Source organism: Balaenoptera borealis (assembly GCF_965194805.1).
Source record: "Balaenoptera borealis genome assembly, chromosome: 21".
Lineage (NCBI taxonomy): Eukaryota > Metazoa > Chordata > Mammalia > Artiodactyla > Balaenopteridae > Balaenoptera > Balaenoptera borealis.
In genome coordinates this window covers 27,402,790-27,420,568 of record NC_138880.1, presented here as the reverse complement: position 1 = coordinate 27,420,568, position 17,779 = coordinate 27,402,790, and the positions used below count along the sequence as shown (strand labels likewise).

Below are 17,779 nucleotides of genomic sequence, written 5' to 3'. Positions count from 1 at the left end.
TACGCGGGAGCACTGAGGCGTGAACTTGACTCGACCTGGAGACCGTGGAGTCGCCGTAACCCCCAGGCGCTGCCTGGGGAATGTGGGTTTCATGAGTAAGCTTTAGACACACTGAGAAAGAGTAAGCGATTCCCACTGCCAGCCACACGACCGGCTTCCCGTGATGGAGGGCCATCCCACTACAGAGGGTGAGGCCAGCACAGCGATGGGAGCACATCAGCAGGAAAGGACAAACAGGGCCAAACTGTAGTGAGGGGTTGACTCCATTCCCCCCGGAATATCTCAACAAGGGATTATTCCCAGCCTATGGCTCAATTATCATTTTACTTCTCCCTTACAACCATCCTTTTAGAAGTATCTTCAATACCTGTCTGGTACTTGATTTGTACTCATTAGCTGAAAAGAAAATCAATGACAGTTGTGAAGCATCAGTGATGATGGTACGGAGTCTCGCTGCTGTGCACGCTCCCCTCTGAAAATCGGTCCTCGGGTACCATTCCCTTCAGTGAGTGCTTAGAATCCATCCTTTTCAAGCCTTTATTGTTTCTCTGTGAATCCCAAATGTGGGGAGAATAAGGGACGCCTTCCTCCAGAGGGTGCTCAAACAATCAAATGTATTGGGTATTTATTAAGAAGTAATTTAATGAGACTTGGATGTCACAGTGCAAATTCCCAAAACTCGTTTGCCCCAGCAGAACTCCTCAATCTAAACCTCAACTGTTTTTATTTGCTTTAATGAAAATTTTAAGTGAATAATTTACAAATTAATATCATTTGCCTATGCAGATCTTTTACAGAGTAACAGAATATCAAATCCCATGTCAGTCTATAGATTATAAAAAATGAAAAACGCTATTTGCTACAAAATCTTCTGCCTTTATTCGTGAATGGGTTTAAAACATCCTTTGGGAAGCAGAGCACATAAAAATATAGCTTCCATTTAGTGAGTTCTCGCCATGTGCCACATAATAGTAAAAGTTAACACTTGAAGTTTGCTGAGCTAAGTCCTTTATATTTTGTTATCTGATTCAAAACTAGTACCAAAACCATGAGGAAAGTATTATTTTTATTCCCATTTTACAGAGGAGTAAACTGGTTGTTAGATAAACTTTGCCTGGCACTAGTGCATGGATACAGACTTTCTGATTCCAAATCTTAACTGCTCTTGACCTCCCCCACTTACTTCCCTTGTATCTTCTAGACTTTATCTTTAATTATGCCAGGTAACCCCAAAGCCGCCTATTTGGACCATGATAGTTGAGTCTCATCTAAAATTAGCTGTGCTTTGACATTTCAAAAATTTAAAGTGATGAGCAGTTAAAAATACCACAATGAGGGACTTCCTTGGTGGTCCAGCGGTTAAGGCCTTGCCTTCCAATGCTGGGGTGTGGGTTTGATCCCAGGTCAGGGAGCTAAGATCTCACATGCCTCATGGCCAAAAAACCAAAACATAAGCAATATTGTAACAAATTCAATAAATACTTTAAAAATGGTCCACATCAAAAAAAAAAAATCTTAAAAAAAATACAATGGAACATTTTATTGTACCTCATGTGGGGGTGTGATTGCAGATAATATAGAGATATTTAAAAAGCCATTTTTTTAATGAGATAGCAAAATGGAAATGATTGGTTTGTTGGCTTTTAGTTTCAGTTAAAGAGATAAATTGAATCTTAACACAGTCACAAATGCGATTTGTTGTGAAGACACTGTGAATTACTTAGGTAGGCATGCTTTCTCTTTTCCCCTGGTAATTAGGAAGCTTAGGAAGTGCTAAGCCAAATCCACAGTCCATTATTAGTAGATGTGAAAGCTGATAGAATGAATTGTGATGCTAACTTGCTTTGGCTTTTCCGATGTTTTCTTCATTTATTTTCTGCTTTGCTCAGATTACCTCTCCTTAGTTTTATTTGTGCTGCACGTATTTTTTTAAAGCCATCTTGAATAATCTTTGGAATGAAATTAGATGTAATTAATTTAATAATTGATTCAATAGTTGGGAAATGATATAATTTAGTTAGTCCTCAACAAATATATATTTGTTTATGTATGCACTAATTTAACTCACGCGTATTTTTTACTTACCATATACCAGGTAAAAGCTTATTTTAAAAACTTTTAAAAAAATAAACTCAGGGTTTAAGTTGATATGCAAATGATTTCTGAAGAAATTGAGCTGCCACTCATTAAAATTGTCAAAAATTGGGGAGAATCATTATATATCATTATTTTGCACATCTATGAATATAGTCTACAAAAGAAACAAGCGATATATTCCATTGTCTACACTCTATCTTGCATGAATTTACTTAAAGCTTAACCACTCAAAGTCACATGTGAAATTTTTGGTTGGTAACCTGGGGAAAAAAGATATATAAAATTAGTTCACACAAAATGGCAGAATGAAGCTAACGGTAAGTAGAGTTGCATGCTAAATGATTCTCACATTGCTGGCGACATCAAATAATGGAGTGATCTAGAGTTATGGACAAAGCACCACTGCAGTGCCTTCTTCCTGAGACAAGGTAAGTGGTGAGTCAGTGCGGGTTCTTAGGATGCCATCATATAAAAACCTCAGCTTCCACCAGGAATGGTGCTTCTGTCCTGGTCCTGACCTGGCTCCGTCCGCTTCCTCCACACTGGCCTGACCTTGACCCCATAAATCCGTGCTGCCTCTTCTGGCACATTATGTGATTGTAATTACATAAGGTGCGCACGCCTCGCCTCATTTCCCCAGAGCACTATGTTGGTGAATTGCTTCCATGATTCATATGTGGATTTATACACACATTCCCTTGTTACGGGACACGTGGGTGGCTTATATGTGGGGATGTTATAAACAGTGAAGTGCTGGACATCCCAGCGCCTGTCGTTTGGTAAACACCTCTTGGAATTCTGTTCCAGGAGTGGAACCCCTGTGCCATAGGGTTTTGCCAGACAGTCACCCAAAGCGGATGCATAGATGTACACTCCACGAGCAGTCTGTGAGACTTCTAGTGGCTCAAATCCTTGCTAACTCTTGGAAGTTGGCATCTTTTAGAAATTTAGTTGTTCTGTTGGGTGTCTAAAAATTTATGGCTTTAATTTTCATGTTCCTGGTGATAAATGAATTTCAGTGTATTTTCATCTTTAGTCATTTTAATATCACTTTTCCATTTGTTGTAAGGGGTCTGTTTGAGTGTTCATTTTTCTATTAAGTTAATTTTTATTTTTTATTAACTTATAAATATATACATTATATATATATACACATATATAAATATAGAGAGATTGATTCCAAAATTCCAAATATAATATATATCTAAAAGTGAAAGGAAAAATAAATAAAAATTAAAATACACAACGAAAAGCATTAAATATTAAGGAAATTACTGATAGATATTTTAAAACACAGCATAAAGAGAAACAGCAATGTATATGCATATTATTTGGTGGACTTTGATGGGGATTTCATATATATATGTTAATTTAGGGAATGGAAATCTTTATAATACTGAGCCTACCAGCCACAGTACTGTGTATTACTCCATATACTTAGGTAATCTTTAATTTTTCTCGGTAGGGTTTTGCTGTTTTCAGTATAGAATATTCTGATTTTATGAAGAGTTGTATAGCCTCCTCTCTCTTTCTATGTTCTTTGGAAGACTTTGTATAAGATTGCTGTATTCTGTTTCCTAAAAGATGAAAGAATTCACCAGTGAAGAAATCTATGTCTGGAATTTACTTTGAAAAGGTTTAATTATGGACTCAATTTTTAAAATATGTATTGGATTATTTAGATTTTTGTTTACTTCTTCTGTCAGATTTGACAGGTCGCATTGTTGAGAATGTATTTATTATACCAAAATGCCAACTCTGTTGGTGTAAAATTGTGCCTAATTTCCTTTCATTACCTTTCTGAGGAGGACATGATCAGTTCTACTGCTTTCCATCACTCCTCATACTTGCAATTTGTCTTCTCTCTCTTCTGCACTTGATCATTCTTGTTAGTTACTCACAATTCTATTAATCTTGTCAAAGTACCAGCTGGTGGCTTTGTAGATGTTATTTATTATATATTTCCTTCTATTTCTTTGATTTCTGCTTTTATCTTGATTATTTCCATCTTACCAATTTCCTTAGATTTGATTTGCTGGCCGTCTTCTAGCTGCTGGAGACAGCAATTTAAATTATTGCTATTTCAGCCATTCTTCTTTTCTAAAATTTGCATTTATGACTACACATTCTCTCAAACAATAGCCTTCAGCTGCATTTCACGATGTTTGTATGCTGTCTTTTTATTATCATTTAGTTCAAAATATTTGAAATTTAAAAAACACTGTGATATCTTCTTTAACACATTATTTGAGTCTGAATTAATTTACATGTAACTGGAGATTTTCTAGTCATTTCTTTAGTAATTGAATTCTAGCTTAACCCAGTTGTGGAAAGAATACATATTCTGAATGATTTCCATTCTTTGATGTGTTGAGCCTTACTTTAGGAACAAGCCTATTGTCAACTTTGGTACATGTTCTATGTGCACATGAAAAAGGAATGTGAGTTTGGTTTTGTTGATTTCCGTGTTGCATACATTACAATCATGTTTTTCAGATTTGTAGTCTCCCAATTTTTATTTTGTTTTCCTCTATCAGCAATTGAGAGACCTTTGTTAAAGTGTCGCACCATGATTGCAGATTTATTTACATATAAATCTTGTTAGTTCTTTCAGTATTTAGTTCTTCTTAGTTTTAGTTCTTTCATTTTTTGCTTCAGATATTTAGAAACTGGATTATTGGAAGTATATGGCTTTAGGATTCTATCTTTCTGTTGGACTGACCCCATTTTAATTAGCAAATAGCCTTCTTTATTTCTAGTAAGTCTTAAAGTCTAATTTGCCTGATATTGTCATAGATACTGTATCATTTTTGTTTAATGTTTGTATGGTATGTATTTTTTCATGCTATTACTTTCAACCTGTGTGATTATACTTAAGATGCCAATTCTGATAAGCATGTAATTGGGATATGTTTCTTATAAAGTCTGACAACCTTTGCCTTCTATTCGAGCTGTTCAGACAGCTTATATTTAATGTAATTACTGACAAAATTGATTTAAATCTGGTATCCTTGTATCCATGTTCTGTTTTTCCTACCTACTTTATGCTTTATTCATTTTCTTTATTTTTTAGATGTACTACATTTTTTATTTTTCCATTTTTCCTGTATTCATTAATTACACAGTCCTCTAATATTCCTTCGATGATTACAACATTCAAACTTGCATATTACAGTCTGATCCATACTTTATCACTTTGCCAATACCTTAGAACCTTAAATCAATGTTGTATTTCCTTCTCTGACTTTTACATAGTCTTTGTCATGCATATTTGTTTTATACGTATGTCAATTTCCACAAGAAATTGGAATTATTTTACCCAGTCAATAATTCATATTTGTCCCACATATATGACCTTTTGTGTATTTAAGTCCTCTTGCATTTTGTATATCTCTCTTTTCTGTAAGAACTTGCTTTTTTTTTTTTTAAACATCTTTATTGAAGTATAATTGCTTTACAATGGTGAGTTAGTTTCTGCTTTATAACAAAGTGAATCAGTTATACATATACATATGTTCCCATATCTCTTCCCTCTTAGAACTTGCTTTAATACTTTTACTAGAGCAAGTCTGTTGGCAAAAAAAAAAAAAAAAAAAAATTCCTGTTTTTTAAACTAAATCCTCCCTTCGTTTTGGAAGAATATTTTTATTTGGAGAAGAATTCTGAATTGGTAGTTATTTACATTCATTCTTTAAATAAACATATACTTCTAAGTTGTCTGGCCTCCATTATTTCTACTGAGATATTAGCTGATAAAATACCCTTTAATTTCATATGTGTCCCTCTTTTATTTTCTAAAAAAAATTAATCACATTAATTTTAGAGTACTGCTATCTGTGGGCTTGTCACTTGCATTTCTTCTTATCATCTGTCATATTGTCCTGACAATTAGCATGTCTATTAATTCTTAGTATATGCTGGACATTGGTGTAAGGGTAACGGAGGTTATAAATGATGTTAGCTTCCACTATAGAGGATTTCCCCATTCCTTTGTAAGGATCAAAAATGGGATGGGACTGATCACCACAATGCATTTGTTATTTGAACTTAGTAGCATGTTTCCGTTTTGGTAATATCCAGTCTACTTTTGGTGCACCCTTTATACTAGGGCATAGCTCTTCAGAATTTCCAGATGAGAGCTTGGTAACCTCAAAACTGAGGTGGGTGTAATTCCTTCTCTTACCAGTTGTAAGTGTCGCTCTTCAGTTTTTTCACTTCCCATGTTTTTAGAATTTGGTAAATGTCTTGAGAGGGAGAAGAGTCACGTGCTTGATGCCACTCAAGTCTCCCACCTGTAAGCAGCCCCACGTGAGCGTCACATCACTGCTGTTGGGGTTTTTTGTGGTTTGAGGGTTTTGCTTTTGTTTTTCTCAGCCAACAGCTGTTGGTTAGTTGGTTTAGGTGTTTATTTTGTTTTGTTTTTCTTGCCTGAGGTCAACTTCTCAGTTACCGGATGTTTGCCGAGTGAAGGGACATTAAGTCCTCTGTGTCTCGGGCTCGGATCTCTGGCTGGCTGGAGTCCAGGTGCCTCTCACAGTAGGTCTTTACCCTTTGAGCATTTTTGCTACGGCACTGAGCACAGGTTTTGCCCAGCTTGTTAGCCTCCTGCACAATTGTCAGAATTCAAATATCTTGTGGGGAAAATGAGCCAGTGCCTTGGAGACCCTCCACATCTCGTACTACATCCTTCTGGCCCCTCAGGACCACAAAGGAGCTTCTCAGGCCTCCACTTTTGCCATGTCAGCCTCACACGACTACAAAATGTGATGCTGGTTTATTCTCCTCCTAGCTGGGGTCCTTGGGAAGGTACTGGCAGCCCACATGCAGAACTGAAAAGACTACCAGAAAAAGCTGGCTGCTAACCACACACTTACCTTCACTGAAGATTTGTCAGAAATACTGCCTGAGGATGTAGGTCACTGAGACTACGTAACAGGTGATACAGCTGAAGGACAATGTATTTTCAGGTCTCTAATAAACAAAGTGAAAAATTTAGCTCTTGAATTAATTACAATAATATGTTATTGATTCTTTATGCATATGAACACACACATATACACATGCAGATATACATGTGTACTGCATACGTATTTAGATTTTATATAAATACAATCACTTTTTGAGCTCTTGTCTTGATAGTATATATCATTTTAACCAGTGCTACAAATCTCTGATTCATACACTGTTTTCTCAGTTTATATATCAGGCAGCTATAGCTTGATGAAGCTTAAATATCTTGCCCTAGTCACCTGCTAGGAGGGATGTGCTATTTATCCACAATCATCATGGAAATATAGAGAGTGTTCTCTGGTTCTGGGATTATTCATGTATTTTTTAACAGAAAAAGGGAGGGACAGCATTAAAGACCCCACTAAATGATGAAACAGTTGGATGATCACTGCACAACAGTGCATTCTGTCTTCAGTAGTGAAATGATCTCAGACCTTCATTTACCCAAAGATTATATAAATTAATGAAATAAATGACTTTAATTAGGTATTCTGAGGTATTTTATATATTCTACTTCACATATTTCCCATTTCTTTCTCTGACATGAAAATGAGATAGTTTGTAGGAAAATTAATTAATGATGAAAGGTAATCACACACAGCTTTCCAAGAAAAAGAGGATAACACATACATATTTAAGAAGGTTTAGAAGTGAAAGTTTCCTATTACTGCTCTTCAAGTGATGCTTGAGAGTGTTCACAACCAAGCACCTGACCCGAATTTATTTTCTGGAAAATTTTAAGATATTGGTTATTTTTATATTATAGAAAATTGTGACCTAAACTTGGGGTTATAGCAAAGATGTGGGTCGTATCCTAGTGGTTCCTAAGAATCTATTCCCATCTCCATTCAACAAAGTCACAGGGGCTGTTAAAACACACTTTCTCCTCAGTGTGTTACTGCAGTTGAAATTAAGGGGTTAAAGTAAGTGTAATCACATAGTGCATTCTCACTCTCTGTTCTTCCCACATGAAGGAAGGAGGGGAGGGGAGGGAAGGGGCGGGAGGCTACATTATACTCCTAAATTTTGTCCCAATTTTGGTATCAGATGACCTTCACCTTATAAGAGCATACAATGAAAGATTTCTACAGTGCAGTTAAGTATGGGTTTAAAATTGTTTCTTCTAGAAAAACAATGGACAACAAATTTTCATTACATTTGTATTTTTTGCAGAACAAAGAGGCAGAATTAAGTCTAACTGTGCACATTGTCTCAACAACCTGGTTTCTTATCCTTCAGTAAAAGCATCCTGATATTCCTCAGGAGAGATAAATCCTTTATGGCAACACCCAAAAGAATAAAAAACAAGAAAGAAAGAAACCAAACATGACAGAATCCCAAATATGAAAATCTATGTGTTTGTAGGGTTTGGGGGCAGAGTCATTTCCAAAGTGGGATCATTTCTGAAAGGTGCGTGTCCTTTCCTCTCCTCCCCGATATGGGCCAGAAACAGGATGCCAGGCCCTCCTGCAGAGCACCCACTCCCACCAGCACTTGTCGTTCATGCACCTTCCCCCTCTTGCCATGTTGACTCGTGCAGACGTGGGCTCTGCTCCGTGATACAAGCAGTCAGTTTCCTCAGAAAAAGAGTCACCCATGCGTGCATTACAAATACACAAATAAGCATCTGTTGTCACGTGTATATTCATTATAAAATAGGTAATTATGAGGCAGGCATATCAATATATAAACCAATTCTCAGGGACTGCGAAAGCATTCATTCCATCAAAGGTCAGAGTGCACAGCACACACACTCTTAGTTTTATAGCACTGTTATTTTATGTATCCCTTAAATTCGTACCTTAAGTGGCTACTGCTTCCCAGGAGCGCTGCTGGGTAGTGGGATATAGGGGTGATACAGGAGGTAAAGGCACTGTCTCCCAGATAAAACAGTTTTATGAGGACGGGGACGACTTCTAAGGTGAAACAATCTTTCCAAAATGTGAGATGAAGGCAAAAGTCCTCGGAGCTGAGATGGGGAAGTAAACCATTTTAGGAAACATGGGATCACCCACGGTGGCTCTGGACGCATGTCCACAGCATGTCCTCACGTACACTGGCCCCTAGGTCTCTTCCCCGGCCTCAGGCTGTCACAGCCGCCCAGGGACAGAAGGGATGGAGCAGGGATAACGCACAGTGGATGCCTAAGGGGAAATACAAAGTAAATGAGCTTAATTCACCCCCTCCCTTTCCTTAGAGCATTTACTTTAGAAAACTTGTAATTACTTTCTCTGTCTTTTGAAGGGTGTGTAAATCTTTTTAAAGTCTAAATAAGTCTGCCAGCCTCAGACCCAGGAATACGCTTCTCAAGGACAAGGGAGCCACCAGGTTGAAATGCCACCATCAGGGACATGGTACCCTGTCTCCCAGGCTCTGTGGGAGACGAGAGGCCTCCTTCAGGGACACCTGCTCCAAGTTGCAAAATCGCCACCTGCGGTAAAGACCTAAGGAAGTTGATTTTTCCTTTGGATGAAGCCCATGAGCTAACGCAGATGGTCACCCAACTACCAGGTGAATTTAGGATGAACCACATGGGACAGAGAGTGCTGCCATGCCCTCTCACCTGAGGACCGGTTAGTGTCACCTTGAGAACATGCACGTAGTGGGTCCTACCTGCCTGGTTACATAAAAGGGTGAGATTTCCCTCTGTCTCTGCACCTCTTAGTGGATTGTCTGTGATACGCAGCGCAATTCTGGTTCAATGCTTATTTGATAGTAAAACTGTTTTCTTTCTCTTCTTCCTTTGTGGAGTGTCTTTCTGGGTGAGAAGGAGATTTTGTTTTTCATTGTATCTCCCAACAACATCCATGGCTTCAAGTCTGTTCTGATATAATGTGATGAAAAGGGGAATTGGGTTTTTATTACACAAACCAGTCATGTGGCCTTGGGGATACCCTTCAACCTCTGTGTGACGGAAAACCTTAATTTGGAAAGTGAAGTTGATACAATATGCCTCTAAACTTGTTGGAAATGTTCATGTTCAGCCTGGTACAGATTCCAAATAGCATTGAAAACAAAAATACATCTTTTAAGAAACAGTCTTGAAGTGTACATACTTTATGAGTAGGTGAAGATACTCATGAATTATAGGGAGATTAGATTATGTTTTCAAAAGGCTATGCAATTAAAATATGAAATATTTTATATAACTTGATAAACTTTATTGAGGTATAATAGTTAACATATTGATAAAATATTTGAAGGTTTTTTTTTTTAATTTTCAACAGGTAACTATTTACTAGGAAATTAAATGTTCCCCAAGCATGCCTCTTAGTAGTTTCCATATGTAATTCTATGTAGTAAGTAGTTAATCTTTCTTATTACAGTTTTCTCTTTTTTCTTTGAAACTCTTGTCCCTAAAACAATTCCTGACCCTGGGAGAAGACTCAATAAATATTTGTTAAATAATTGAATGAGAATTTACTGTGTGCCTCTTCAGGTTTTTGTAACTGTACACACACAAAAATGTGATTTTTTTTGGTTATTCAGGAGGGTTTTTTCTCTCTAATAAAGGATCATTGCATGAATTTTTCCATTTCACTTTTACTATAGCTACCAAAAAAATGTTTTTAAAGTAATTTAAAAATAACTTGGTTTGGCTGTACAGCTTTCAGCTAAAAATATCCATACATAACCCTCCTTCCACTTTCCCGCTAAACCTCCCCTCAATACAAGGGAAGCACACCTTCCAGCTGCCTTTTTGTAACTCTCTGTGTTTTCCAAAGAAAAAGATGTTTCTTTTTTTTTTTTTTAATTTATTTATTTATGGCTGTGTTGGGTCTTCGTTTCTGTGCGAGGGCTTTCTCTAGTTGCGGCAAGCGGGGGCCACTCTTCATCGCGGTGCACGGGCCTCTCACTATTGTGGCCTCTCTTGTTGCGGAGCACAGGATCCAGACGCGCAGGCTCAGTAGTTGTGGCTCACGGGCCCAGTTGCTCCGCGGCATGTGGGATCTTCCCAGACGAGGGCTCGAACTTGTGTCCGCTGCACTGGCAGGCAGATTCTCAACCACTGCGCCACCAGGGAAGCCCAAGATATTTCTTTCATTGTATATATTTTCTATAGGTCGTCTGTCCTACAGTGTTGTCCAAATGAGACGTAATGAGAATTGTGTTCATTTTTCTTATTGCTGCTCTTGTGAGGCTGTCAGTTGAGGGGAGAGATTCACTCGCTTGTTTGTTTACGAGCTTGTTTTCCACTTAATATGACTGAGAAGCAACCTTAAATATGAGATTCCTCCTCCGGCTGGCTGGAGTGACTCCCCTTTGCCAACAGGCAAGATCTATTCCTCGGAATCTCAGCTCTATTCTGCGTCGTAAGAACAACAGTAAGATAATAGGTGGGACAGTGTCCACATTGTTTGAAACGATCATGAAGAGGCTGTGTGCAGACCCTCTGATAAACATTCCCGCTGAGCCCGGCCCTCCCGCTTCCCCAGCAAACAGCTAGACGCATACCTGGAGCTGACTAGGGCCTCCAGGGGAGCAGACTTTGGAAATTAGTCAATCTTGAGCTTCAGGTAGGTGGCTGTGGAAATCAGAAGCAACACATATGTAAGTGGAATTTGAGATGCACTCTCTGTGGGTAGGGCATGCGGGGAGGGAGGGAGCTGGTTTTATCAGGAAGCCTTCGTGCAGTTTGATTGGATGGCCAGCCTGACCTTGGGGGGCTGACACCATGGGGGTTGCCTTGTGAACAAGAGCCCACGGTTGAGTTGTGCCCGTCACATGTAACACGTGTGGTCTGGTGGAGAAGAGGCCACAGAGGGCCTGGCTGGGTCTGGAAAGGGGAGGATTTGTCACGGATGGTTGTCTGTGTATTTAAAGACTGGCACTCTCTTCTAAGAGCAAAATGGACCCACCATTCTCCTGTTGAGCTGTTTGTTTTAGTGTCTTTATGTTTGAAAGGAAGTATAGCATTGGCTCATTCAACAGCAACTGTAAATATGAATAATCAAAAGTAGTTTAAAACAATGGCGTAGGTGTATCATATGTAGCACGTATTTAAGAAACAATACTAGTATCTGTTTTCTATCCAAACGTTTTTTCAGGTCTCAAATTTTGTAACTGCCAGTACATTTTGCAGTTGGTGTGTATATTTAATTAGTGTCTCTTGTCTCCCTCTTCACAAAAGCTGGTGTGAACCTAATTATGTGCCTTATAACAGATTCTATTTTAGTATTATGGTAATATTGTACCTTAACATTGACCGTGGAGAATCTTGTTAAAAGAGCCACAAGTGAAAAAAAACAGCATCATCACACTATTAAATACAAAGTATTTTAACCACAACACAAAATGAACCATATAACAAAGCTCAGACTGGAAAACATAATATGAAAAGAAAGCTACTTCCAACCTGCAACATAAAGTATATTAAAAAAAAAGGAAAAAAAGAAAGAAAACACGAGATTTACATTTATTTAACCCAACCTTGCTCAGATTTGGTTAGATCTTTAAAGCCCATACAACTCTGGCACATACTGGAGTCCCTAAGTTTCTCTTTTATGACTTACCCACTATTGTTATGTAGGAAAGTGAGCCTGAGCTTTGTTTGCAATTAGCATCTCTGGTGCTGGCCCAGGATTGTGAGTTCATTGAGATGCCGCATGAGAAAAACTGTGGTCTGCCAGCCTTGGAAGAGTAGGCCCATGTAGACGCTGCAGTGGGAATCGCCTGCATAGCCCAGGCCTGCAGTCTGCTGACCACTAATTGTTGTTTCCAGCAGCTTTTCCTTTTTGAAATTCATAGTTGCACTAGGCTTTCCGTAGTCTGGCATGGATTTTGCAAACATTTTCACTTAAACTTTTGCAAATGTTAGGAGAATTATATCCTGGAGGTTTTAGAGTAAATGATTGTTTTATGAGTACTCAGGAATACTATTTTTTAAAAATACCAAATGATGGTCTTTTTTTTTTTTTTTTTTTGAGCAGCTCAAAGTTCCAAAACCATATTATAGAATTAGAATGAAATTTAACTAGAATTAACAGTTGTGTAATTGTTTTGGCCATTTTCTGTTTATGTTTAGAGTGTGGTTTGGTCTCTGTAGCAAATTAATAATAAGGATTTTACTCCTAGAGTATGTAATTTGACTGGACCAACTCAATTTTTTCACTCCCTTTCTCATTTTAATTCATAGCAAAGTAAGTGAATAATAAAAATTGCTCTAGTGAGATAATCACTATTTCATTTCTTATTCATAATCCTTTTAATTCAACAATATATGATTTTTGTCTACTAACTTACTTATTAAAATTACATGGAATTTCTGGACATAAAGTGTACATATATTTGCATAGCTAAATTGGTTCTTAGAAAAATATTACCCTGGAAATAAAATAACAGTAGATCTAGTTGATTGATTACATTTTTGATTTTTTAAATTCTTCAAAATAAATAGCAGTTGAATTATTCAAATGTAAGGAGTTGCATGTAAATGAGAGCACTAAAATATTAAAATGGCAAAATGTACTTTATTAAATGTATATATGGAATGCATGCTGTTAGAATAAAATTAAAACAAGGATACACAAACATGCACATATATACACTATCTCTCTTGAATATCTATATATTCAAGAAATATAAAGTAAAAAGGATTAGAGTAGCAACATATAATTTATGAATTTTTAACTTCCTTTTGATAGGACTGGTAATTGTAGAATTTCCCTAGTATTTTTCAAGATGAAATCAATCTGGCAGCCTCAACACCGTGTTCCTATTGGCTGTGAATTCTGTCACTCCCAGGACCAGGACAAGCCCCGCCTCTCTGAAAGGACTAGGAACTGAGCCACACTGTACCTGCCCCTTCAGTGGCTCTAAGTGAGCTGAATCCCTGACATATTTCTGAGACTCTACATCCTGGGGAAGAAGGAAGCTATGGGAAGGGGCAATTGGGTCAATGCTCCTCCAAGACAGCCTGGGTGGCCACCAGGTTCATAGGGGTTCTCCCAGGTTCTCTCCAAGGATGGTACTGGCTTCCTCAGCGTGGACGGGAGATGTGGCCCTGTCCCCACGTCGTGGCCCATGCAGCTGTGCCAGGGCAGGGGCAGAGTCCCTGGTAAAGGGTTCTGAAAATGGAAACGTAAACCCTTATGGCCCTAGGCTCAGCCGTGAGCAAGAAGGAAATCCTGCCATTTGGGACAACATGGATGGACCTTGGCACGTCAGGCTGAGTGAGATAAGTCAGACAAAGAAGGACACGTGCTGCATGATGTCACTTATCTGTGGAATCTAAAACAGTCAAACCAGTAAAAACAAACAAACAAACAAAACAGAGAATGAAATGGTGGTCACCAGGGGATGGTGGTGGGGGGATAGGATTGATGGTGTTTAGGGTACAAACTTGTAGCAAGGGATTTAATGTTCAGTATATTGAACATGGACAGTAACACTGTCCTATAAGCATGTAATGTGATAAATATCATTACATCGACTGTATTAATGTATACAAAGACATCAAAGTAACGTGCTGTACACCTTAAATTTACACAATGTTGCGTGTCAGATTTTTCCAATAAAAATTGGTAATTTGAGGAGGTGCTAACTAACTTTGTTATGCTAATCATTTCATAGTATACAAGTGTATCAAAATGTTACTTTGTACACTTTAACAAAACGTTCTATGTCAATTATAGCACAGTAAAGGGGGGGAATGAAGAAACCCCAGGGCCTCCATTTCCTATGTGAAATGGGCACACTGAGGTGACACCCTCGTGGGGCTGGTTGAATGACTGAGCCAGTGCAGATAGAAGATCTGGCATGGCGTCAGCCTAACTCACATTCAGTGTTATTGCCAAGTGTGAGGTGTAGTTACAGGTGATATCCTCTCAATGACCTACATGAAAACTGTGATGCCGAGCATCAGAGGGGGGTTCCTAGAAGACACAGGGCAGGTCGGGAGCAGAGAGCGCCCGGGACCCAGACCACCAACCTCCCTGCCCACGCGCATTCCCTGAACTGCTCCCTCCACCGGCTCGCGTGCCTCAATACCTCCTGAGTAGCAGCTATGCATCTGGGCTGGGAGGGTTTCTGCAGGCAGCTCCTTGGCTTTCACAACAAAAGGATGCCCTCAGGTGAACCGATCAATTGCTGGGACTGTGCCTTGTCTGATGAAGCTCCCTGGCAGACAGGCGCTACCTGGCTGCAGAAACTCATTTATAACTTAGCAGGGGTCTCTTCTGCAAACAGCAGGGGGGTTGTTCGTAACATGTTTAAAGATGCTTAAGAAGTGTTTGGAAAGTGCAGGCATGGCCTTAAGAATTTTGTCCCCGACAGAGAACCCCTGATGCCTGGCAGCAGAGACAGAGTTGGCAGGAGAGGGAACAGGAGAAAAAAGGGAAATGTTTGCTTTCCCTGCCCTGGAGTGGGGCTCCCTCTCTCCAGACCCACCCCTTCAAGGAGGACTGTGATGGCTAGTTTTATGTCAACTGGGCTGTGCTGAGAGATGCCCGGAGAGCTGGTAAAATACTGTTTCTGGACGCATCTGTGAGGGAGTCTTTGGAAGAGATCAGTATTTCAATCTGTAGACCGAGTAGAGCAGATCCTCACCATGACGGCAGCATCATCCAATCCTGAGGGCTGACGAGAACAAAAAGGCAGAGGGTGGGCAGTTTGCTCTCTTCGCCTGAGCTACACAGACCCCAGGACCGGGGAACAGCAATACGAAGTCAAATATGACAGAAAAGGGAGAAATCCCCATTCATTGCACCATATTCAGGGAGAGTATTTTAAACCTATTATCCATATTTTTAAAATTTAATATCTTATTTTTATATTTACCCTGACAGCTACAAAATAGGATGGTTTTGTTACTTTCCATGCTACCCTTAATCTGTGCCAAGGACACTGTTCAAATACTGTAACGAGGTGAGAAAGGAGGCGACTTAAACTGACTTCGCAGGGAACTTGAGAATTAGCGGGAGAATTTTCACATCGAAGTCAGCCTTAGCAATAAGCTCCATCTTTGTAGCAAGGGACTGTGGACTCGCCATCAGCAGCCAGGGCAAAGGAGGTGCAGTTCTGGGTTCATTTCATGAGGGAAAGGGTGGCCGAGTCTTAGAAATCGTCAGTTAGCACTTCCCATGCCCCCCTCAGCTGACACGCTCCGAAGCCGCGTGTCCAGCAGAGGAAACTCTCATTTCCAGACAGCCGACCCCAGGGACCCAGCGGATGCTATAAAAATGGCCCCTCGTTATAAGGCATTTTTCTGCCAACAACATAAAGTAGCTGCCCGCAGGTGATTCTGTTAAATGACCAGTACATCTCTGTGAAGCCTGTACCAGCAGAGGGACCGCTTGTAAGAGATGCAGCTTATGCTTTGAGCATGCTCGTGCTAAGTGCCTCCCTGGGCAGCAGGAATGCAGCAGCCCTGCCCCTTACACAGCTGCACGTTCTCCTTGCCTCGAGCCACCCCTCCCACCCTGACATAGCTGCTTCCTCCCTCGAGCAGGGGCTGATGGATTTAAAATACAAAGAAGGCCTAATCAGAGCCGAAAGACAGTAAGAGTGTGGCAGATTAGTGCCAGGGCTCCTTAGTCAGCAGGAAATGATGTGCATCTAGGTATTCATCATTTCTCTAAAGAAGGTCAGGTAGGTTTGAGCATCTCTTTTGTGCCCAGCATTATGTTAAACACTGAGAAATGTTTGTCAGAAATGACAAAAATATGGAGATTGTCAACACACTAGAAGGTGGGCAGAAAGAGCAGGGGTGAGGCACACAGAGAACTGATGACACAACATGGAAGTCCTGTCACTAAACACGCCTGCAGAGAGGGCTTCGGGAACGTCAAATGACAAGGAGCCGTGGAAGGCATTTCATACGTGAGTTTTGAGCCGCATTCTGCACATTCCGTGGGTTGAAAGAGAGACACATGAAAGGAATTTAGAGTGAAGTATGAACAAAGAAGTACCTCCATAAATATCTCCAATACGGTAGTAAGGGAAAGGAAAGTATTCACAGGATTTCAAAGACTGTCTGTGGGCTGGTGTAAGAGCCCTGAAAGGTGCTTCTGTATAACTATACAGGAACATATTTTAGAAGACATGATGACATGACGCTTTTCAGGATCAGTGTTAATGTCTGTGTTAAACAGTGATGTGCCTTTAGTTTTCTAGCCGAAAGTAGAACTTGGTTGACCCCAGAGATTACTCTTAAATTTTAGTTACAGGTAAATTTAACTTATTTTAATACATCCATTTTTCAGACATTCTTAAAGCAGGCATAGATATTAAATTTGCTGAACTCCATTATCAAATATAAGTGTTGCATGTAGTCACTCGTGCAACCATTGGAAGAACTTATCATTGCTTGTATTTATGTACATGAATATGTGGGAATGAATATATGAGTAGAAAGGATAGTTTGGGAATTCGTAAGGAAACATAGGAAAATTCCACCCAGGGTCTGATATTAAAATGATTGAAATACCTTGCAAATTTTCCTTTCAATTCAAAAGTCCTTCTGAGAGGACTGGTTTAAGTAATTAATCTTTCGCAGTCTTAACCTCGGCCGTCACCTATTGGACTGTTCCGTGATAACCCACTGCCCCATCTCTCTGGGAGCCTCACACCCTGCGCCACACTGCACCCCTGGAGAAGGAGTGTTGGCGTCAAGTGGGAGGGGTTCGGAGTGTGGCCGGAAGCAGTTTGAGCGCAAGTCCACCTTTGGAGACAC

General features: G+C 39.6%; 1 long non-coding RNA gene across 2 annotated transcripts in view; it reads left to right on the top strand.

Moving 5' to 3' along the window:
* The window catches only part of LOC309619787, a 291,877-nt gene that overhangs the window by 182,497 nt on the left and 91,601 nt on the right, over positions 1-17,779 (top strand). The window lies entirely within an intron of this gene.